General features: G+C 33.4%; 1 long non-coding RNA gene across 1 annotated transcript; it reads right to left on the bottom strand.

The window, feature by feature from the left end:
• Positions 1–325: 325 nt before the first annotated feature.
• LOC124993080 (uncharacterized) lies at positions 326–24,482 on the bottom strand. The gene is made up of 4 exons (XR_007110244.1): positions 23,712–24,482; positions 20,284–20,351; positions 14,056–14,175; positions 326–1,610 (listed from the first exon to the last, which is right to left on the bottom strand). It is a non-coding gene; the product is annotated as an uncharacterized LOC124993080 (long non-coding RNA).
• Between the last annotated feature and the right edge of the window lie 1,221 nt (positions 24,483–25,703).

Below are 25,703 nucleotides of genomic sequence, written 5' to 3'. Positions count from 1 at the left end.
AATAGAAAATTTACTTTAAATTAGATATAAACTGGCAAGAAAGACTCTATACTCAGTTGCAAAACATTCTGAAACCCATTCTTATCCTGTTAAGTAATTTTTCCTTTAATGATATCTGTTGTGTTATCTAAAAACATAATGTTTCCTAAACTATGTTTCAAGGAATACTGGAGTTCCTTGGAGTGACAGTAAATTAGAACACATTTTTTTACAAAAGGGGATCCACTTCAGTGCATTTGGATAAACACTGCATTTTGAGATTTACAGTGAGCTTTATTAACCTTAGCATTTTTCATATCAAGGACTGAAATTAGCACATGGACAAACACACAATAAACATTTGTCAAGGGAACAGAAAAAAATGTAATTCAAACTTACACTGTAGTGATAGGAGTAATGAAAGATCAATGATAGGTACGAGGTTTTTTTTTTATTTTGTAAAGGAAATAATACTATTTAATTTAATCAGAGATTTTTCAAATGACCAGAGCTTTCTAATATTCTTGGCATATATACAACAACTGATATACAATTTGGCCAGAAAATAGCATGAGCTAATTGTCTTAGGCTTTAAACACTATCTAGATGCATTATGAATTCAATAGCAAAACACTCATAGTCAATGTTTTAAATTATAATTGAACTAGACTTGTGAGCTCTTTTGTCACTGATAAGACATAATGAGATAGGAGGATTAACTGCACATGAACTCAGCACATCTCTTAGATAAATGGTATAACAAAAGTTCAATTCCATGGTACCAAGCTTCTAAATTTTAAATAAAATCTATATATTTTATGCTTACTCATATATATTTCTTCCAAGTATATTTTCTCCAAATCAACAATAAAACATAGGGAACCAAACATAGCTGTATATGTTCTAGAATTATGAAACTAGTACTTTAAAAGCTGCTCCAAATTAAACAACATTTCAGAAAGAATATTTTATTCCTTCACAGGTAAGCCTATGCTCCAGTCACCTACAGATGTATATTTTAGAAGATTTAATTATCAGATCCTAGCTTCTAGAGAACAGCTACTATTTGCAGTGTTTATTTATTTATTTATTTATTCTTTAGCATCTAGGTCACTCTACCACTCTGCCACTAAGCTGCATAAGTTAGTTACATCCCAAGCCCTCCAGCATTCTTTTTTTTTTCTTTTTACTTCAAGACAAGATCTTTCTAAGTTATGCAGGCTGCCTCAAACTTGCAATCCTCCTACTTCAGCCTCCTGAGTTGTGGGGATAATAGTCATGTACCACCATGTCCTATTTGTAGTTACCTGAGTCAGTGCACTTGCATGACATCAGGGACCTAATAGGTCACTGATATTCATGGTCCTTTATAGTGTAAAACTGAACTTGAGAACATTGGCTTGCCCTCTGTATACAAGTGATGCTATTTGATTAATTTTAGCCAATGAAATATAATCAGAAGTGGAAAGCATCAATTCCAGGTTGACATAAATGCTCTTCTTCCATTTCATCAAGTTAGGAAACCTTGTTTTACAGATGGCAGATTCACAAGCTGGATCAAGCCTGCATCTTTGAGAGTCACCACATGGAAAGGAGCCACCCTGTAGAGATACTTGACAGGAACATCAGCACTGGAATTTGCAAAAACAAAAATAAAAATTATTGTGGTTAGTACTCTAGTTTGAAGCTTACTTAATAAAGAAATTAGTGTATCTCACTAATAAAGATGTCTAGACCATTCAGAGGACACAGAGGTAATTTTCATTATGCTTCAAAATTAGTCAATTATTAACAAGGAAGTTATTCTAAGGAACATCAAAGGAATAAAAAGACCTGTTCTTTGATTTCAATTTCTCTAGCATCTTTCCTCTTTTGTATGTCAAACTTCATTTCATAAAACTTTTGAGCACTTATTATGTCCTAGTCATTAGGTATGTACATTCAGTCTCTATCTTCTAGGAGCTCAGAGGCATGTTAAAGAGATGACACTTTAAAATTATTATAGAATATGATGACAGATCGAAGAAGTACACACAAAGGGCATAGAAGAACAGAAGAGTTGGTATTTCAACCTTTGCAGTATCAGAGACATTTTCATCTGATAGTTAATTTTTAAGCTGAAAAGTATGAACAAGAGTTTGACAGATGGCCAAGAGGAGGGCTAGATACTTCAGACAGATGGATTTGTATGAAAAATAGCACCAAATTTCAAAAGACGTGGTATGGAGAGAAGTTCCATAAGGACAAGTTTGGAAGATATGATGGGTAATAAGAGAATTGGGAGTTATTGAGGGGTAGAAAGTAGAGATGGGGACTAGACTGGACTCAAGACTGTGAAATCACATGTCTTACTATAGAATTTCTCACCACAGCTCTTTAAACAAGTTTCTTTTATATTCGTAAAAGATTATTCTGTGACTATTTGGTCCAATTTATCTGTCTTCTAATGTGAGCTTCTTCATGCTATTGTCTGAAGTAACCACACTTTTATCTATAATGACAAACAGAATGCTCAGTCCATTGAAAATATGTTTGATACATATTTGTTTAAAAATTGATGTAATGCATCAAAAAATTGAATTTTGCATTTATTCAAGATGATTGGAAGGGTTGGAGTAGAGAGAAAATAGATGAAATCTGTGCTGAAATCCTCAACAGAAGGAGGTGGAGACATTTAGAACCTGTGCACTTGAGCTAGGAGGATAGAAAGTGGGAGGGAGACCCATCCCATGAAATACATTACTGTGAACTAGTTATTTTATAAAAATTAGAAATGACCTCAAAATGTCAATTGATTGCCAGAAGGAAAGTAATTTTTTTGAAAAATGAACCAAGTAATGTCAGTAAAAGAGAGTCTAGATTAAAAGGAAGAAAAAGGTGGTCAACTTCTATTTAAGAAAGTTAAAAGTGAAGAGGGGTCAAATTAAGATCACAGAGTAGATGAAATATTATAGTAAAAGTGTGGTATATAAAAGAAATTTTTGTAAACAGAATTTCAGAGGATCTAGTGGAAAATATGAGAAGCTAAAAGAAAGTATAGAGTGAGATTGTTTGATTTAATAGTAATGAATCTATGCTAGTGGTATTTCTTAATTTTCAAGGAATGTGTCTATTAGTCAGTTTTGTGTCACTGTGATCAAAAGACCTGGCAACAATGTAGAGAAGGAAAAGTTCATTTTGACTCATGGTTTCAGAGGCTCAGACCATGTTTGGTCAACTCCATAGCTCTATGCCCAAGTGAGGCAGAACATGCAGAGGGTCATGGCAGAGGAATGCAGATCAGGACATGGCAAACAGGAAGCAAAGAGAGCTCTGCTCACCAAAGACAAAATGTAAACACCAAAGGCACATCCCCAGTGACCTGCCTCCTTCATACCTAACCTACCTACCTATAGATACTACCCAGTTAATTCATATCAGTGTATTAATCCATTGATTAGGTCACTCCTCTCATAATCATTGCATTTAATCTCTGAAAATTCTTGCATTGTCTCACCCATGAACTTTTGGGGAACACTACCTATCTAAGCCATAACAGTATAATTTTCAGAATAACTGCATGGCATATTGCATCAAATGCCAGGCTTGATCAATGTTGGAACTGGGAGAACTTAATTAAAGATAAGTCGGTGCATGCTTCTCCATTACATTTATTGTTTTGTGTAACAGGTGGAAGATAAAAAAAAAAACTCACTTTATCACAGTGGTTATGCCAACACATTATCACACTGCAGCATGACCATTTGTGTTCACCATGAAACTTGAAGTCCTTTGAAGGCAAGGTATGTACTTTGCTTGTTATTACCTACTTTGCAGATGAATAATGAAAGTTGATACTCTACAATTACTGGCACATAAAATATATGATTAAAAATTAAAGAAGCTCATTTATACTTATTTCAAGTTACTACGTCACTATATAATGGAAAAATAGACACATTTCAATTAATTTTATTGAAACATGGAAAGGACACGAATAGCTTCTTTTAAACACCTTGTTCATCCATCTATGAATGTATTGTCATTTTCTTCACAGTGGATGAAAATTTAGCCATGTTTATGAAATAATCACCATGAAATAGAACACCTGCTGCATTTTTTTCTAAAGTACAGGGGAATGAAAAGTCAACCAGATAATTCAATTGAGCACGTTTTCTTGACACCAGAAATGATGGATTAATTTTTTTCTAGATGTTAGAATGATGCTGATGAAGTGTATACTTCTTTTGAAACACTAAGATATGAAATTTTTATCATTAGTTAATGTATTAAAGACTGAATTTTCTTTTATTTCATGAGCTTCTAAATTCAAATTTGTTAATAACGTCATTAACAAAAGAAATATGTTTGAACATAATCATGTCTTTTTAGAGTTGATAATTTTGTCTCATCCAGTCACAGTTCCCTTGATTTCATTGCACTGCCCATCAAACTAAAGCAAGCAAAAAACAAATGAAAAATACAGTGTCCAACTCTCTTATTGTTCATGTATAAGACCTGGCTAAAAGTTTTATATGAGAATTTGATACAAAGACAAAATTGTAAGTAGATCAGAAACAATGATAGATTAGAATGAAGTTGTATGATAATAGTTTACAATATTAAGGAATGGATGCTGTTTTAAGTGAAAACAGGCACACAGACTTATTTCCACCACCTCTGCCTCCTTTCTGAGATCATTTTGACTTAAACTGTAATTTGGCAAACCTAATCCATGAGATTATAATTCCATCTGAGTATGTAGTAATATGTATCCCTAGGTAGTCATCGAACGGAAAAACTTATTTTTTCTCAAATATAAGGATTATGTTAGCTCCTGTGATATATTACCATCAAGTGCAAGTATCTTTTAACTCAATAATTTTAAAAATGAATGACATTTTGTTACTCTACTCTTGTTTTTCATTAACTTCTGTAGTTAAGCAATTATGTAGGAAGAATCATTTTTGTTCCTAAAAACAACAATTACAATGTAACTTCCTAACTAAATGTTGATTCTCAGGTTTTAGGCTTGATAAATTATTATTAATATTGATAGGCTACATCATTTTGAAAGTCAGTTTTATTCACGAACTTTTATTAAATTAATATTCACTTAGTATCTACTATGTGTGTTAGGAAATTATGTGAGAATGAAAAAATTATCTGCCAAAATATTAAAATATGGTGAGGTTCACTATATTTAATTGCCTTATAGAAATGAAGTTTTTTTAAAAAGTTTAGTAGTACATAACACTTATACAGAGAAGTGTGTCTCATTGTGCGATATTGTTATGGACATGACAATTTGAATCAATTTCACTTCTCGATACCATCCCAGGCCCTTCCTTCCTCCCTACTCTACCTTATGGGTCTTCTTTCTATTTTCATTATTCTTTTTCCCACTTTTTTCTCTCTAGTTTCCAAATGTGAAATAAAGCACATGACCCTTAACTTTCTGTACCTGGCTTATTTTGCTTAACATAATACTCTCCAGCTTCATCTTTTTCATGCAAATGACATAATTTTGGTTTTTTCTGACTTAATAAAATTCCATTGTGTATACATACCACATTTTTTCTATCCATTCTTCTGTTAACAGACACCAAGACTGATCCCCTAACTTGGCTACTGTGAACTGTGCTACTGTAAACATGGAAATGTATGAAACTCTAAAGCATGCTGTCTTTAATTCATTTTGGATAAATCCAAGGAGTAGTATAGCTGGATCATACTGTGGTTATATTCCTAGTCTTTTGAAGAATCTTCATATTGATTTTCTTAGTGGATGTAGTAATTTACATTCTTACCAATAGCTTATTATTTCCTTTTCCCCTGCATACTTGCCAGATTTATTGCTATTTGTATTTTTGTTAATTGCCATTCTAACTGAAGTGAGATGAAGACCCAGCATAGTTTTGATTCACATTTACCTTATGGCTAAATATGTTAAATATTTTTCATATTACTATTAGACTTCACAACTCCGAGAAGAAAACATAGGGGAAGCACTCCAACATAGAGGCACAGGAAATGACTTCCTTACTAGGATCCCTATAGCTCAGAAAATAATACCAAGAATCAAAAAAAAAAAAAAAAATTGGATGGCATCAAATTTAAAAGCTTCTGTACATCAAAGGGAAAAATTAAAAGTGTAAAGAGAGAGCCTACAGAATGGGAGAAAATCTTTGCCAGTTACTTTTCTAGTGGAGGATTAATAACCAGAATATATAGAGAACTCCAAAAACTTATCACTAGGAAAACAACCCAATCAATAATAGGAAAATAGTCAAAACAGACATTTCTCAAAAGAGGTATAAATCAAGTTTTTAAGAACAATGTTAATGTAGAAAAGCAAAGAAAAAAGCAACTGGCAATTTTAAAATCATTTTTAAAGATTTAGCATATACTCATGTAATCATTGTTTAAGTCAAGATTTAGAACATTTCCAGGACACCTCAAAATATTTCCTCTTATCTTCTGTGTCCACTGAATTAGTTACCCACCTGCAAAGGTAGCTAATATGCTGATTTATTTTATAATAGATCAGTTTTGCTTATTCCTGAACTATATGCAATTGGAGTTTTGTGATATACACTCTTTTCTATCTGGTTTCTTTGTTCAACACAAAGTCTGTGAGATTTCTCTTCTCTCATATGGTGGTAATTTACTCATTTTATAGCTATAGTATTCAATTTTATTCATTTTGGTGCTCTATAGTGTTGTATTTTATTAACATTGCACACATTTATTTGTCAGTTGACTGATATTGGGCATTTGTTATTTGCAATTTTTTTTCTGGTTACTTATGAAAAAACTAGTCTTGCATGTGTTTGTTTGTTTGTTTGTTTTGAGTACAGGGGATTTTACCCAGTCACAATTTGCCACTGAGCTATAGTCCCCGTCCTTTTTTATTGTGAGACAGTTTCTGGTTAAGTTGCTTAGGGCCTCAATAAGTTGCTGAGGCTGGCTTTGAACTTGGGATCCTCCTGTCTCAGCCTACTTAGCCACTGGGATTACAGGTATGCACCACCATGGCCCATTCTTTCACATGTTTTGGATGGACATATACACTTTTTTCTCATGAAAATATACTTAGCAATATAGTTGCTTGGACAAATAATAAACTTGTGATTAATTTTATTAGGTGACATAAAGTGATATTTCTAAAGTATTTTTGCCAATTTACACTCCCACCACCAATATGTAAAACTTCCACTTATTCCATTCTTTTGTCATTTAGTCTTTATAATTTTAGTAACTCTGCTAAGTGTATGATTAGCATTGAAATGATTTTTATACAGGTAGTACATTCAATTGAGATAAACTCCAGAAAAATGACAATTTGTGTTTTGATGACATGATAATTCTTTTTAAAAAAATCACAATGAGAAAAAACAAAAAAATCACAAACTCTAGATATTTACATTTTGAATACAATAAAAGCATTTCTGTTGATATATTAAGAGGAAAGTATACAGTATCTCCTTTTGACTCATTAATTCAAACTGCTGAGAAATGAAATTCAAGATACAGACAAATGAAGAAATCATCTTTATTATAAGACTTGTTGTTTGGATACTACCACTCTAAGTTTGAAGTCACTTGCACCCACCTTAATTAGTCAGTTGTACCCACTGGCAGATCACAGATTACTCTAAGAGTCAGGATTTGCTCACTTATGGGCAAAACAAATAAATACATTTCTATTGCATATTAAACAGGTTCTAAAAGAAAAAGAACAGAAAAAAAAGCTGAAGAAATAAACTATACATGGCCTTTGATTCTTCCAATATTAAGTTAGATAATTCTTGATAAGTAGAGAGAATAAAGAACAGAGAAAGTTTATAGAAGTACTGGAATTATTCCTGTATTTGAAGTCTCTTTACACAGAATTATAAAGCAAGAGAAATTTTTTTCTTTCACCTTTTCCTAAAAGGTCCTCTTCCTCATTCTACCACATTATTAAGACCACTATTGTATTACTCAAATATGTCCTATGTGAACATCTAGAAAAAATAAAAGCCTTTTTTAAGGTAATGTATCATTTTTTTTAAAAACAGGCAGACTAAACATTATTTCTGCACCTGTTTTTTTTTGAATATAAAAGGTTGACTATTTGAAGAGAATCAATCAAGACAGAACTTTAAATCAAGGGCACTAGACTCAGCAGAGGTAGAGATACAACACTGAAAACATCAGAATTAAGGAAAAACTACATATTGAATGAAGAGACTTCAGGCCTTTATTAGTCTCACACAACATACAGCAAGCCAGTCTTCTATTTTTAATAAAGGAGAACTATGGTTCCTATCTAGGAAAATGAATACTTTCATTCTGCCCTGTAATGAATCCCATGGATTGACAAGTACAACCCGTATACACTGAGACACTTACTAAATTTTTATTCATTCTAACAATCTTTTTATACTGTTCATGTGTAATGAAATTACTAATACGATTGGATTTAGGCTTATTATTTCCAGTTGTTTCCAATTTGCAGGAATTTTTCTTTACCTTTTCCTGTAGGACTGCAATACAGATTTCCATACTTCACACTGTGTTGATATTACTCTATTTAATGTAAATGGCAACAAATGCACAAACTTACAGGTTCATTTACAACCACCACCATCATTTATGCTATAGTTTCATATATAATACATGTTTGATATTAACCTCATAATATTAGCATTTTTAAAAAAATAATAAATGCATTTTAAAGAAATTAAGATAAAGTTTATTTTATATTTATCTGCATAAGTACAATTCCTGATAGTCTTCATTATTTCCTGAAAATGTTTCCTTGTGATATCATACCTATTCAGATCGAAGAATCTAATTTTAGTGTGTGTCTGCTGCAAAGAATTTTCTTAGTTTTGGTTTACCTAAGTATGTTATTCACTTTTACATTTAAAGAATATTTTCCACAGATACCTAGTTATTTGTAAAGACATAATTTAACTATATTAAAAATTCCCTTGTTTCTGATGAAAAATACACAGTATTTGACATTGTTCCTCTGTTTAATTGTATATTTTTCTCATCATTTTTAAGACTTCTGTGTTTATCTTTGTTCATCTCAGAATAACTGTGATGTAATTTCCTTGATATTTATTCTGTTTTTTGGCTTAATGACCTTTAAATTTAAAAATTAATGATTGGGGATAATTTTTGCAATTATTTTTTCAAATTATTTTATTAATTCTTTTCTTCCCCCTCTGCTTCAGGATCTTCAATTGCTTGTGTATTAGAACTTTCATATCTCAAATACTTTAGACCCTGTTCTTCAATTTGGAATCTATTTTTTCTGTGACTATTTCAGATTAGACAATATTGTTTATCTTCAAGTCTACTAAACCTTTTTATATATCATTTGTGCTTTTTTGCTTAGCCTTTCCAGGTATATTTATTTATTACATTTTACTTTTTAATTGTATAATTTCTACTTGATTTCTTTATAGTTTCTGTTCTGCTAGGATTTCCCATTTGTTCCTTTATTTCAAGTATATTTTCCTTTATATCATTGAAAAGAGCTATAATAGCTGTTTTAAAGAGTTTTTTCTTTTGAATTTTGCACCTAGGGTTTGGTTTCTACTGATTACCTTCTGTTTGGGGATACTATTCTAACTCAATGAACAAAACAAACCAATATTCTTCCCTCGTGAATTCTATGTTATAATGGGAGAAGGCTGATAATATGCTAGTTACGTAAATTATGTTACGCCATAAAAAATGATTACTACAGAGAAAAATTATTTTAGCAAGAAGCTAAAATAATTGTGCAACACTAAACAGGGTCATTAGAGAAGACATTACTAAAAATGATATTTGAGCAAAGACTTGAAGATGAGCAATGAGACATGTGAGAACTACAAGCAGAATGAACAAAAAGTGAAACTGCCATTGAGTAGGAGACTTCCTTTTGTCTTCAGTGAGATCCATATGCCTGGAGCAGAATGAAGGAGGAAGTACAGTAGGGGAGGAAGTCAGGTAAGTAATGGGAGGCCAAATCCTTTACTGAATTGAAGTCCTTAATTATGGAGGTTGGATTTTACCTTTAAAAAGGCAGGAACTCATTATTGAGATTTTAGCAGAGAAATATTATCTGACTTTTTCAAAAAAGATTATTTCTGTTGATATATTGAAAAACACTGTAGAAGATCAGGGTTAGGAGAAAGGGACAAGGTCAGGGACCGATAAAATAATTTAGGAAAGGAAGGTAGTGATTGAGACCACAAGCCCATAGTATGTGATTTATAAGTAGTGAGTTCTAGACACTTTGAGGGTAAAGTGAAACATACTGTGTGATTATATTATGATTTGTGTGAAAAAGAAAAGAATGAAAATTGACTTCCAAGATTTTGGTTTGATCATCTGGAAGAAAAACATTATCAATATTCAAAATGGGAAAGGCTCAGGTAGAACTTGTTTGAGAGTAGAATAAACAGAAATTTATGTTATGTTTGAGATATTTCATAGGAATTCTGGTGGAAATACAAAGAAGGCAGAGATACATAGGAAGGTTGGAGTTCAAGTGATCAAGTGATAGGTCCAGGTTAGACATCTGTGATCCAAAAGCAACAAAGTACAGAGTGTTGAAAGTGACACAGCTGAATGGGATGACCTGTGACAGAGTACAAACAGAGGAAAAAGCTAAGGGTTGAGCCCTGAGACAGCACTTTAGTAAGAGTCATAGGAAGATGAGGCAAACTTATTAAAGAAGACTGAGGAAAATCTGCCAGTGACTTAGCAGCAAACACTAGAAAAACTAAAAGCCAAGTAAAGAAAGTTAATCCAAGAGAACAGAATAAGCTTTTGTCAAATACTAATAGCATATCAATTAACTTGAGAACTGACCACTGATCATCAGAATCAACAAAAATCAGGCCATGGATTGCTTAACAAATATGGTCCCAACAAAAACATAAATGTGACCTCCTAGGAGCAAAGATATGTTTTATGTTAGTTTCAGAGAGAATAAAATAAGAAAAAAAAAATTGAAAAATTCAGTATAAATAAATATTTTTCAAAATAAATTGTGAAGACAGAAAATGAGTGATTACCTACCGGTAAATAGGGTATAGAGTATATATGATGAGATAATTACAGTGTGATGATATGCTGATAAGAATAATCTCCTTGAGAATTAACAATTGATACAGGTAAAAGATTTGAAAATTGCTGGACTGATGTCCTTAAGTTAGGGAGAGGATCGAAGTCTTTGATAGAAGCATGTATAATTCACCACGACAACATGTGAGAGACTGCACAGGTGGGTCTAGACGGTGTTATGTAGAAACGGTGCTAAGAACTTGTAGAAATACTTTTTGCACATATGATATTTTCCTCAATAAAATAGAAAGCATTATCTTCAGCTGAATATGAGTATGGAAAGACATAAATCTGTGTGCAGGGATTAAAGAAGAAACTCACCATCTACAAGAAAAAGAGAACAGATTAGTGTGATTCCATAGCTGCACTGAGGGCCTGATAATAAGTAGAACACATAAGAAACAGAATATTTAGAAAACAAAAGGGAATTCATAGGAATTAGTACATGATACCAAAAAAGAAAAATTCATTGGAAAACTGGACAGAAACTTGAAGAAATTACCTAGAAAATGAGGTGGAAAGATAAATAGCTATAAAATAAGAAGAAAACTGCAAGTGTAGATGAGATCTAATATTTAAGTAATAATAGTTCCATAAAAAATAATAAAAATAGAGAAAGGATTTATTAAAGAATTAAGGATACAAAAATATTATTGAAATAATTTTGAATGTCAATTTTGAAAAAGAGATGTGAACATTTGCTTCCAGAAAAAAAGAGTGAAAATAATAAGACCAAGGCCCCATTGAGATGATATGAAAATTCAATACTAGAAACCAGATGTCAAAGAAACAATGTCTTTGAACTTCTACGTGGATTTACTTCTCAATGTAAAATTATTTGCTGAGCCAACATATCTCTCAAATATGAGGATGCCAAAAATACATTTTCAGACTTGCAAGTCCTTGAAAAATATTTTTATGCCCTTTCTCAAGAATCTACTAAATATTTGCTCCATCATAAGGACAATTGTGAGGAAAATGAAAGACTTTGAATAGTAAACAAGATATACATCACAAGCAAAGGGCATCTTGCAGCTGATGGTAAAGAAAGATTCCAGCATGAGCACATTTTTATTGTTTTTATTTTATTTTTTGCAGTGCTTGGGATTGAACCCAGGACCTTGTGCATGCAAGGCAAGCACTCTACTGACTGAGCTATCTCCCCAGCCCCATGAGCACATTTTTAGTCAATCTGTGAAGACTGCTGGATGAGAATGGGGCACCCGAAGAACAACAATTAGAAGGAAAATACAAAAACTCTAAAGTTCCTAATGAGTGTGAAAATACAGTCACCAAATATTTCACTTGATTTCCTATAATTGCCTACTCTTCTTTCTGTTCTGCCCTTAGCATTTCTCCACCTGCAATTTTCAGGACAGAACAAGCAGCACCTCTTAAAACATAGGTCAGATCCTATCATTTCCTTCTGCTCAAGCTCTAATAAAAGTCAAACCCAGAACAGTAACCTCCAAAACCCCATATTATGTAGATGCTATTTCCCAACACCATCCTCTACCCGTCACCTCCTGGCTCCATCAGTTCTTTACACACACACTTCTCCAACATGCCAGACATGTTTCCATTTTGGGTCCTTCAACTTCTTCCAAAGATTTTTCCTCCTTTCCATCTCTTCTCAAAAATTGCCTTTTAAGAGACCTACCTCTGTTCCCCATTTAATAATAAGTTCTGCATTCTACCTATACCTACCCTACCTTCTTGGCCCCCGTTTTTAATCTTTCTAATATTACAAATAGTATATTTATTTATTATAATATTTTGTATTATCTGCCTCACTAGCTAGACTTTGAGCTCCAAGTGGTCAGAAAACTTTCTATAGGATTCTGTTATGTCCCAGATTCTCCAAACAATTTAAAGGCACTCAGTGAATCTTTATTGGAGATTTATATTTGTGCCAAATTTTGAGGATATTTTTAGTAAATTCACATGATATTAAGCAAATGAAAAATATTTTATTAATCAATTTTAAGGAAAATTAAAATTTGTAAAAGAAATAAAACCATAGTTCATTATCTGACTCAACTTTGAAAATATTTATATAGCATTAGAAATGTAAAGTTTTATATAAACTCAAAGGAAAAAGGGTGAAAGAATAGTGTGCATGTGGGTATTCATATAATAAGAACTAAATCTTTCTATTCATTATAAGATGTCAAACCATGGTAAAAATCTAACTGAAAAATTAAGAGATTCAAACACTGCAAAAAGCATCTTAATAAAGAATAGTGGCAAAGGTTTTTTTCTGGGAAGTGAGAATTGAAGAATTTATGTCAGCAAAGCATTTTTTTCACAATGAGGTTCATAAAAATAATTTAAAAAATATATACATGAATATGAATGATTTTTTAAATAAATTAATAAATATTTTAAAATGCAATTGTTTATTTTGTTAACTATTCTTTCCAGTTATGGCCATAATTTGTTTTTAATTAATAGCATGGTTCATAATCATTATATAACTTAGGTTCTTTATTATTTAAAGATCCACAGCACCAACAAATTAATTTAGCAGTTTATATATAAAACTGTTCCATTTGTTTAAACATAACCTATCTCTCAAGTTATATTACAAAGAACCACAATCAACCAATTTAGTGTTTATTAAAATGTAAATAAAATCTTAAACTTCTAATCCATGTACAATATGCTATGATTATAATACATTTAATTCATACAGTTCTGATATGGAATAAGCAGGTTTGTCATTCTTTGTTTAAGGGCATGATTTACATGTAGGTTCTACATGTTCATAACTTAGATTTGACTTAGAATGAGTTGCAAATTTCATCTCCTCAACCAAAGGACAAGAGAAAAAAACATGAGAACTCCAGGAAGACTATAAGATTCTAGGATATTAAAAATATGTGACAGAATTAATGTCTGAGAGATAAAGGAGATGAGAAAAATCCAAAGACAAATAGATATTTGAAATCTTTCCACAAAAATTTTTTGGGTGCTACTTACCTTCAAAAATCACATTTATTAGGTGAATTGGAATAAATGAAGTGCATAATTCAAATTACCAATACTAGATTACAAGTTCATCATCTCAGCATTCAAAATGTTTATATTTTTTCAATTGAACTGTGGATAGAGATGAAGGTATTAGGTTAGCTAAAGACTCTTTAAAAACTCATTTAATTTTATTTTCTCTAATTTGAGTTCACAGACGGAAGTATTCTTTTTCAGTAAACTTTAATTATAAACCAAGACACCAATAAGAAGAAATAGATCTCTTTATCTTCTTTTTGAAAGGTCAGCTCTCTCTCATATATCATTCTCAGTTCCTAAGGTCTTACGAAAAGACTTGCTCCTAATATATCACTTCTTTATTTTTCAGTGGAACACCATGCACAGCATGTTGTTCACATAAGCTGTTATATACATCTTCCAGGAAAATAGTCTCATTTCTTTTAAGATTTCTCTCTCTCTCTCTCTCTCTCTCTCTCTCTCTCTCTCTCTCTCTCTCTCTCTCTCTTTGCTATTACCTTTTTATTGATATATTACAATACAAAGGTTACCAATACTTTTACAGAAATAGTAGTTTTAAAGTAGCATTTATTCTGATTCCATGAGCATCTTCACACTGAAGTCTGCTTTCTGAGCATCCTTCATCCTAAAAATCCTTCTTTTCATTCCATGTCCAGTAAATGTAGAAATTCATCAATAAATTTATTTTTGTCTTATTTGATTGACTTTCCTCGCATTGCATAGACATGCTTCATCTTGATGATTCTTCAAATGGGGGATTCATTAAACTCACACCTGATTGTATCCATATATGGAAAATCATATGACTCCCATATTTTACCACTATACTGTTCAATATGGTAGCCACTAAACATGTTTTTTTTAAACTTATATTTTAAAGCAATTAAAGTTCCTCCATTGCACTAGCCACTTTTTAAGTGTTCAGTAGATACATGTGTCTACCATATTGGACAGTGCAAATATTGAATAATTCCAAAATAAAGTCATCGACATATTTCTGGAGACATATGACCTACCCAAACTGAATCAGGAGGACATACATAATTTAAACAGATCAATTTAAAGCAATGAAATAGAAGACACCATCAAAAGCCTACTAATTAAGAAAAGACCAGGACTGGACAGATTCTCAAGTGAGGTCTACAAAACCTTCAAAGAAGAATCAGCATCAATACTCCTCAAATTATTCCATGAAATAAAAAAGGAGGGAAACCTTCCATACTCATTCCATGAGGCTAGTATAACCCTGATACTAAAACCAGACAAAGACACATAAAATTCTGGCAAATTGAATATAAAAACATATTTAAAAGATAAGTGCACTACAATCAAGTGGGAATCATCCCAGGGATGCAAGGTTGGTTCAACATATAGAAATCAATAAATGTAATTCATCACATCAATAGACTTAAAGACAAGAATCATATTATTATCTCAATAGATGCAGAAAAAGCATTTGACAAAATACAGCACCCTTTGTGATCATGCAATTTAGGTTGGGCTGACTATTGTCTTGATTTGTGGTGAATTTTCTCATAAATACCCTACACTGCGGTCACTTGGATGAATCTGGGTAACAGAGACTGGAACTCACACTATTATATTTTTCCCACTGAGAATTTAATAAAGGTCACCCTAAATAAAGATCCAAGCATCAGAATGAGACCATCCTGTGGTACTGACCTCATGCTTACCTCCCAAATCCCAAGATCTCATTATATTAACAAATTCTGCAAATCATCAGTGTGTAACTTAGAAATGTAGGTGGGTTTTACTCTGTTTGTGTATTGACCTTTTGCATTTACCTCTTCTCTTTGTCCTAAACTTAAATTCAAGTACAGCAGAATGTGTGAACAATTGCACAGACGCTGTGTTGACTAGCCAGGGAGATACCTAGTGCAAGTCTATTAACCATGATAAACCTGGCCAGTGCTTTGATGCTGATTTGAGTTTCACATAGGGCTGCAAATTGAGTACCACAGCTGAAGTGGTGGGAGCATTTCCAATGTGTGGGTAACAGAGTATATCATGTATGGAAATAATTAGCTACTTATTTCTTCAGAAAGCTCTCTAAACAAGAACAGCTACATTTTAGAGAGATCTCCATAATCATCTAGAACTACATCTACGTTCAACTTGTCTTTGTCATCAGCTGGATGGTATGTATTTGACCTAAGGAGAAAGCAGAATACACTGTGGTGGAAGTGGGACTTCTTAGGAGGTGCGGAATCCAGGATTCAATTCTGCTGCTTCCAGTAAAATTAATGGGAATGTCAATCAAATCATGATTATGTCGAAGACATCTGGGAGAGATGTATGGCCAAACCAGCTGTCAGTTGAATTTAAGGAGTTTGCAATACTTTGGGAGAGACAAACAAGGCATTTTCCTTTTCATAAAAAGGTTTAAGGTAAAGGAATGGAAATAAAAATGATCATGAATGTTCCTTCTCTGTCATACCTACCAGTACCTAAGGCATTTCTCTTTAGGAATCAATGTGTTCCCTTAAAGTAGTTCTACCTCCACTGTTTTTCCTATAATTCCTTATTTACACCAAGGACTTTTGTCCAGAAAAATCAAGTGCAAAAGAGGTAACAGCACTTCCATAAAACAACCAGGATTAAATTTGGGTCCCCTCTTTCCCCTTTGGCTGTGCTGCTACCTGGAGGGTTCACCAACTATGCTGGCCTAGGGTTCTTAGACACATCTTGCCTAGGAATGATATGGATACTCTAAATTTTCATTACTTCCGTATATGCATTTTACTCTTTTTTAGATTATTTTCTTCCAACCCAACCTCACTTGGATAACACCCAATAATTCTAATTATAAATATCTCCATTAAAAATTCTTTCATCCCTCTAGATTAAGTTGTTCTTCTATTTTCTTCCACAAACTATTTCCATAAAGTGTACAATTGCCTTCTTAGACTCCCTAATTCTCTACTCTAGTCTCTACTTCTTTAGATTACATTCTATTCAATAGTCTATTTGTATATTTAACACAGGACCCAACATATAACTAGTTCTAATAAAATATATATATAAAATAAATATTGTATATATGAATATATATGTCTTAATAAGCGAAGAAAATAAATAATTATAGGACAATTTCAAATTTTTATAAAAACTCTTAAAGGGGACAAGCTGTCTCAGCAGTCTGACTGCAAAATTCAGAAAAAAAGCCCTTAAAATTTTATATGCATTTGTGTACTTATTAAACTACTCTTTATAATAACAAAAAGGGCAACTAAATGTTTATCAGTGGGAAAACTATTGAATAAATGTGAGGCATTCATGTCTTAGAATACCATGCAACTCTGGCAAAGTAAAAATGCATACAGATAACATATCCAACATATAGTTATTAAAAGATAAAATTATAGATTATTATATAGAACATGATCCCATTGCTCCTTTTTTAGAAATAAAGTGTCTAAATGCAGATATGTAAAAAGATGACAGAAAAAAAAGAGGGAGACAAGATAAAGATTAACAAAATCCAGCGAAAAGAGAGAAGTCTGTTTCCACTCTAGAAAAGAGTTACTTCTGGAAATGAACTGAAGTTGATGGGAATGTCTTTGTTTATTTCTTTATATCTTACCTCCTGTCCCCACCAAAAAATAAAAAGTTTTGGAAACAGAATAGTATCTTCTATTTTCTTATTCTTATTTTTAAAATAAGATAAGTAACAATTTAAGAGGAAACTACATAGAAAACATTAACGACTTTTTGTGAAGTTGAGTTAAAGATACTTATTTTATTACTTACATGCTTTTTCTTTTTCACTTTTCCTTCAATAAGTTTACTTATTAAATAAAAGTTATCTCAGAAGCTTTCTTTGCAAAACTTGGGAAGGCAGTGAAGATGATTGCTAGCTCTGACTATGGGATTTTTAAAAAAAAAATTTTATCCATTCATCTTTTAAGTAAATTGTGATGCAAGTCGTAATTTTGTGTTTGACTGTCATCTGTGTATGTTTATGGCAGCAGGATCAAAATACAAATAATAAAAAAACTAATGTTTATACTCTCCATACAAATCATTAAAGAGTGTTTCCCTGGGTTTCTTTGCCATCAAAAATAGATGTGGCTCCTATATTTTAAGTATCCATTATAATAGCGTGAATACTTATCTTGCCTATTCCCACAGTGCCTGGGCTTGATAGGCACAGGTAGGTTTAATAAAGATTTATTGAGCAAAATCACCAAATAACTATAAAACTAAAAAAAAAAAAAAAAAAATCATTTTAAAAGAAAAAAAAAACTAATTTCTCTAGGGATTTTTTTTCAGAAACAAAATTTTATAGCCCAGGGGAAATACCCATTTTGGAGTTGAACTCCATGGCTGAAGCTGCATGGGGTGTTGTGATAAATGTTTCTTTAAGGTTGCTTTTGTCTAACTGTTAGCAACACACCAGGTGGCTGCAACAGTGGAAAAATATTTAGTTCTTAAGCATTTCAGTCAGTGCAGTAGTTCTTTAAACAGTGACAAATAGCAAACATTTCTCCATAGTTTATAGCCTTTTTCTTAATAGGTTTTCCAGTGGGAGTGAGATCTCCTATTTAGTCAACATTTAGTTAATGTTATTTTTCTAATTATCCAATATAAGTAATTTAAAATGTCTTAATTTTTAATCAAATTATCTTTTCACCTCAGCATGACTACTTTTTCAAATGCATTGTTTCATATTTCTCAGCTACTCAACTATTCAAAAATTGCATTTCTTTTAAATTGTGAATTTAGCCAACATTATTGATTCTGGTCTTAATCTACACTAAAACAACCCTTCCTTTCAAAGCTACCAACTTTATAGTATTAATCCATGCAGAACATCAGGATATGCATGTTTGCCAACCCTTTCTGACTCTTGATTTTGTTATGGTTTTGATGTGGTATACCCCCAAAACTCATGTGTGCAAGAAGGCTTGGAGGAAAAATGATCTGGTTCTAGCCTTAACCTAATCAAGTAAATTATTACCTGGTGGGATTAACTGAGTGGTAACTGGAGGAAGGTGGGGTGTGTCTGGAGGAAGTAGATCATTGGGGGCATGGTTATGGGGCGTGTATTTTGTATCTGGAGAATGGAGTCTATCTCTCTCTGATTTCTGATCATCATGTAAGCTGGTTCCCTCTGCCACACTCTTCCACCATGATGTCCTGCCTTACTGGAGCCCCAAGGAATGGAGCCAACCAGTTATGAACTGATACCTCTGCACCTGTGAACCCCTTAATAAACCTTTCTTCCTTGTATTAGTCAGGGTTCTATAGAAGAACAGAATCAACAGGGAGAATAATTATAGAAAGGAATTTATTAGATTGGTTTACATGATCAGAAGCTGGATAGTCCATAAAGGCTGTCCTCGGCTGGAGAGCTGGAGGGATTAGTAGCTGTGCAGTCCAAGAGGCTGAGACCTCAGAACAAGAGGGATCGACAGCGCTACCTTAGTCCCAAACAAAGGCTTCTGGAAACTCCTTGGAGAATCTATGACAGAATCCTCTTTTGAAGAGTGAAGAAGGGAGGGTCTGATATCCTCAGGCTATCTCAGCAACAACCAAGAATCTTTTGGAGAAGGATCATGCCTGCATTTGCTGCTGCTGCTTCCTTGTTCTTCCAAATTTTATTCCATCCAAGCCACCATTCTATTAGATGGTGCTGCCCATGCTTAAGGAGGGTCCCCAGTTAGCTATCCCACATGCCAATCATTCCTAGACACAACCTCATTGACACACCCAGAAGCCTTTAATCATCAGCATCTCTCTTAATCCAATGGACAACTCAAATTAACCATTACATTCCTCTATAGTTGTTCTGGTTGGGTCTTTCAGTCGTGGCAGCTGAGAAGCTGACTAAAACAGCTTTCATCTCTCTCCATCTTAAGAAATATCTTAATATCCACTTGTTAATCTCTATCAATTATATAAAGTCCAGTAAAATGCCACTTCTCCTTGAAACTTAATTGATTCTTTTTATTCAAAAGTGATTTCCTTCCTTTGAAAATTCATAACGTAGTTTTATTTACATTTTAATGTGATTTATACTTTGAAATCTGTTTTCACCTTATTTCTTTTTATACCTCCATTATGTATTTGAAGCTCATTAAAATACTTATCAAGCATTAACTAAGTGCATTCTATATGATGCTATTTCTGGGCATTGAGGAAATCATACCATCATGAGAGTGTCTTCGAGGAGCTTACCATTTGAGTTTTGCATGTAGTTCTTTTCAAATTTAGCTAAAGTTACTCTGGTCTAGATGAAAGCAACTCTGAGGAAAGAGATTTAGTCACATTTATTCTTGGATACCCCTTTGCTTGGCATGTAATAAACATCACAATATTATTTATCAAATAGATAATTTACTTTTACATAATGTCTTATCATTTGCCAAAAGCATTGTAGTAAGATTCTTTTAATCTTTATTGCAACTAAGATATACACAATTAATTCAATTTTTAAAATACAACTCAAATTTCAGTGCTCAATTGTTTATATCAAAAAGCATAAAGAAAATTTCCAAAGATTTTTTTCAAAGAAAAACTGTAGAAATCTACAATTATATGTCAAGACATCAGAAGTTGTGTAGATCAAATACCATAATCATTTTCAACCAGAATAGCCCATGTAATAATGCTAAAATAATCACAATTATTTGAAAATAGGCATCAATGTCATATAACTGCATATGTTCAAATCATTTCTCACAAAAATGGTGATGAAAAAGCAGAGAAATAAAAAGTTCTGAAACAGATGTCCAATGTGATAAGACACTAATAATAACAATTATTATAATAATATTATATAACTACAGAACATGTATTAATATTCTAACTTTTAAAAGTATATTTTAAAACTCCAAATATGAATTCAGTCATTGAAACAATTCACAGATATATATCTAAAAAATACTAGCCTTTTTGTTTAGAGAATGTTGTTCATTCTTCCCAAAGACCTATAACTTTCATGACACTATACTCTCTTGATCCCTCTCCTTCATCTTCTGAGTGAATCCTTACACCTTGCACATGACAATCACCAGTTTAAGTTCCTTAGTATTCTGCACTAGACCTCTGATCTTCTGACTTGATTTTCTACAAAGATAGATATATAGACTCCCACAACTTTAAGTACAAGCCCATATTTCAACCCTTGCCAAATGTCTAGTTCTAACACTGATTCACTTTCTGAGCTCCAACCTGTACTGCAAAATGACCTAGGGAGTAAAAAAAAAAAAAGTTCTGATTATTATGGTCTAAAGAACTGTCTGTGGCTCATGTTGGTAGATGTTCTAGTTGCATAAAGTTATGGAGTATCATGTAGGCTGTTGCAAGATTTTGTTTTTCCTTCAAGTGAAATAGGGCAGAAGACTGGTGTGAAATCTTGAACCACTCATTTTGTCTGCTTTAGTAGGGAAGACGGTATGTATTGGGGGCAAGGGGAGATTTCAAAAAAAGTAGACAGAGACCATTTAGGACAGAAGGTTGAATTGACGTGCTTTGCTGATGTATTAGATAAAAAGAGAGTAATCAAGGATGAATCTAATATTTTTGTTCTGTGTATCTAGACACATAGAGTTGTCATTTACTGAGATGCAGAAAACTACAGAAAAAAGAAACTTTGAAGAACAAAATTAGGATTTCACTTTGCAATTTAGTTTTAAATGTCTAATATCCTGTTTTGATCCTGCAACACTATCTTGATCTTCTCTTTCTCTCATAGAGTGTGGTTCAATAGCCTCTGTCTGTCCACATGTATATAATATGACATATGCCTCACACTATTTGCAGTGTCACCAAAATATTGGTCCCAGGTCCCTGTTTTGGGGCAGAGAGAGAAGAAAGAAGTGAGAGGGAGATGATGCAGGGGAACCACAATTATATAAAGGAAGGAGGATGGCTGAGAAAAAAAGACATCTGGAAAGTTGACATGTGAAGAAACTGAGGTACATCATCTAACTGATGAACTATAGAATTTTTTTTTCCTTGATCCAGGGAGTTCCTATTCAGTAAGGAGAACTGTAAGAACTAGGGGCTATCTCGCTTAAAAATATTCATTTACTATTTCCTAACTTACATGAAAGAAAACTAAGAGAGAGCCCACAAGAGAGAAAACTTAGAGTGGACATGGCAATGAGAAGATGCTAAAAGTGAGATGCAAGAAAGACCAGGCTGTCAAGTATAACCCTGCAGACAGCTTCTCTAGCTCTGCTCCTTGCCTCATAGTGCTGTGGCTAGTTAGAGCTGGCAGCTTCTCATCATTAGTTGTTCTTAGTTTCTGCTTCAAAAATGTAAAGGGAAATCTATTTTTATCTTCATAGCTGTATCTATTGATATTGACTCATATAAATCTCACCTTTCAGGATAACTAAAGATATTACACCTGTCGGAATTATTGGTTTTCTTTTTTTGTCTAATCTTCACTGAACAGAGATAATCGCAATAATTATATGTTATTTTAATGACGGTGTAAATTTATTGGTATTTTCCCCTCAGTTGGGTGAACTCAAAGTGAAGCTCTCAGATTTCTGGAGAGAAACACTGTGGCTTCTTCATAGACCAGCCTGTTACACCCCACAGTCACCTGCCCATTATTCATTCTCTCTGTTCAGGAGATGAAATAATGAGCTTTTAACTCTATTGCTATTCATGTTTATATGCGTAAGGTGGCCTATTGAGAGAACCTGCCTTTTCCTAAGGTAGGTGTCAGAGTTTCAGGGGAAGGTCTCAGGCCCTTCAGATGTTCACCTTCCTTAATGAGGGAGGTAAGGGGTAGGAAGAAAAGGCCACCAACATCCAACTGGGAATAACTTGTTTCCTTACAAAGAACAAATGACTTGCACCTGGATCCCTATCTTCTTTTAATACTTACGACATAGGTATCTGAGAAATACAACATCTGTCATTATACATGGTGAAAATTATTTCTACATATTTCTGTACTATAAACAACTCTAGGGATCTGTGATGACAATCTAGAATGAGAATCCTTTTTTCTCCATTAATTCAGATGCTGGCCTAACTAGTCAATAAAACAAAAGGTATTATTGAATTCTCTTAATCCTGTAAGATAAATAGGTTAACTACATTAACTTGGGGTAAATGGATGTATTAACCTTAGAATACATGGGCATTTGCTAAACTCCTGCTTGTGCCCCGAGTAGTTTTGCAGTTCTATTGTTTCATTAATTATTTTTTTCCCTTGGACTTCTACTTAAACATTATTTCCTTTGAGACATATTCCTTAACCCTCTAAATCAAAAACAGAAAGTTTTCCTCTGCATTCCCTAGTATCCTATACTTCCATAGTACTTGGCCCTTGGTATTTAGATTCACTGACTACTGATATGTAACCTGCATTATATCACAAATTCTTTGGGAGCAAGTTGAATGTCATATCAACCTTTATCTTTTGAGTACTTAACCTAGTACCAGATCCAGAGAGTGAATATTTTTTTAAACGTGTTGAATACTGAGTTAATCCTTCCACCTTTCTACTGGTAGTTGAGAACAGATATCAGTTGAAATAGTTATAAGAGTAGGTATAACCTAACCTATAATTGACCACACTGACAATGTTATTACACTTAAATTGGGACTCAAATAATTTGTATATTTCATTACTGTTTTACCTGTTTTGTCATATTTTAGGGTCTTCTTGCTCTTGATATATCATCTTCTGAAAGCAATCCTTAATGCAGTCTAGTGCTCTCTCTGAAGAACATGAGAAAAATTAAGTGGGGAAATAAGATGGTGAGTCAGGACAAACCCCATGTTATTTCTCCAAAGAACATTCCTCCACTTCTATCATGCATCTTAAACTACATAATCTCTTCCCAGTTTATGCTTATTTCTCCTATAATGCACTTAGAGTATTCTATAAATTTGTAGCACTTGCTTACTTATTACAGAATTAAACTTGATTGTTACTCTTTTGCTTTTGACATTGTTGTATTGTTTTCTGGACTGGAACTTGCTACTAGAATTCAGAGAGAGAACATAGGTCATCAGGGTAATTCTCACAGATCCACCTCCTGGAGCACAAATCAAGTCAGAGAAGGTTGGAGAGTAGATTTGGAGGGAGAGACAAGAATTTTCCAGTATAGTGTAGTTCCAGTAGTCCCTCCCAATCTACAATTGTCAAGTAACCTTCAAGTTCATTGGAAACAATTATAATTACCTTAGTCTACATGTTCATGCACCCAGTTCCAGGCCCTTTTGCTGAAGTCAATGACTGTACCACCTCTAAATCAAAGGACAGATAATCTCGCTAATAAGCAGATGACAATACTTAAAGAGTGGTGGGAGGGAGGCAAGAATTGAGGAAAGATGGACTATATAGATGATAAAGAGGGGTGGGAGGGGAGGGGGGAAGGAAAAATAACAGAATGAATTAAACATCATTACCCTATGTAAATGAATGATTACACAAATGGTACAACTCTATTCATGTACAACCAGAGAAACAAGTTGTATCCCATTTGTTTACAATAAAAAAAAAAAAGAAAGAAAGAAAGAAAGAAAAGGGAGACAGTAAAATATCAAGTTCCTGAATTCCTCCTTTCTGTTTCCAAAACCTATCCAGGTTGAGGGAATACTGAGAGCAAACTTGGGCTGAGAAGTCCATAGTGTCTTGAAAGACAATGGCTTATTCTTCTGCTCAGTAGGAACTAGGGTAAGTTAGCGTTACCTGTAGAAAGTTACCTTCTTGCATGCATGCTCTAACCATTCCTTGGGATGCTGATCCTACAAGCCAATGATGTCACTGCTTCTGCAGCCTAAAATATAAAACTCCTCTCTGAGTTGGGGCAGCATGAAACTGAGGGCACTGTGAAAAGGAGAAGTGTCACCTGTTCAGTCAGCCCCCAGGGACAGAAGATGATAGGGGAGAGGAAGTGCTGCTTGGGAACACACCGTGAGGGATGGAGATGCTCTCAGCTTCTTGCTACTGAACAATTCTTGGATCAGTCCCTGATCCCTTGTAAGCTTTCCCCAATAAACCATATGTCTCCCGTGCTGCTTCTCGGCACTTTTCTTGCCTATCTGCAATCTACCCCACTGCCCTAGTACAACTGGACTATGGATAAGACAAGGACTCTGCTTCTGTGCTAAAAGAACTCACTCTACAAGTTCTTGGTTGACAGTTTTCATATGTGTATTTTCAAAGGCTTCACACTGCCACTACTTCATTACTTTCTACTTATAACACAGATTTTTATAGTTGGAGAAGGCATGTTGTCTCATTTCCTTTTCCTATCATCTAGAAAGTTTATGTCATTGCTGCCATAACTCCTCATCCTGCTATATTGTCCCTTCAATATGTGGTTTCTCTGGGGCAAGGGATTATCTTCAAATAGACCCTAGCTTTAACCTCTGGTTACTAGATTGAAATTTCCATAAACAAAGACTCTATTTTTGGATGTATTTTTGCATATTTAACCTCCTAGCTCAGTAAGAGATCAATAAATCTTTTTTTTTTTTTTTAACTGAGGATTGAACTCAGGGGCAATAAACCACTAAACTACATTCCCAACCTTTTTTTTTTTTATTTAATTTTTATTTAGAGACAGGGTCTCACTGAATTGCTTAGCACCTTTCTGTTCTGAGACTGGCTTTGAACTAAA

The sequence above is a fragment of the Sciurus carolinensis genome, chromosome 1 (genome assembly GCF_902686445.1).
Source record: "Sciurus carolinensis chromosome 1, mSciCar1.2, whole genome shotgun sequence".
In the NCBI taxonomy this organism is placed as follows: Eukaryota; Metazoa; Chordata; class Mammalia; order Rodentia; family Sciuridae; genus Sciurus; species Sciurus carolinensis.
The sequence above is the reverse complement of the archived record's forward strand: the minus strand, read 5'-3'. Positions and strand labels throughout refer to the sequence as shown.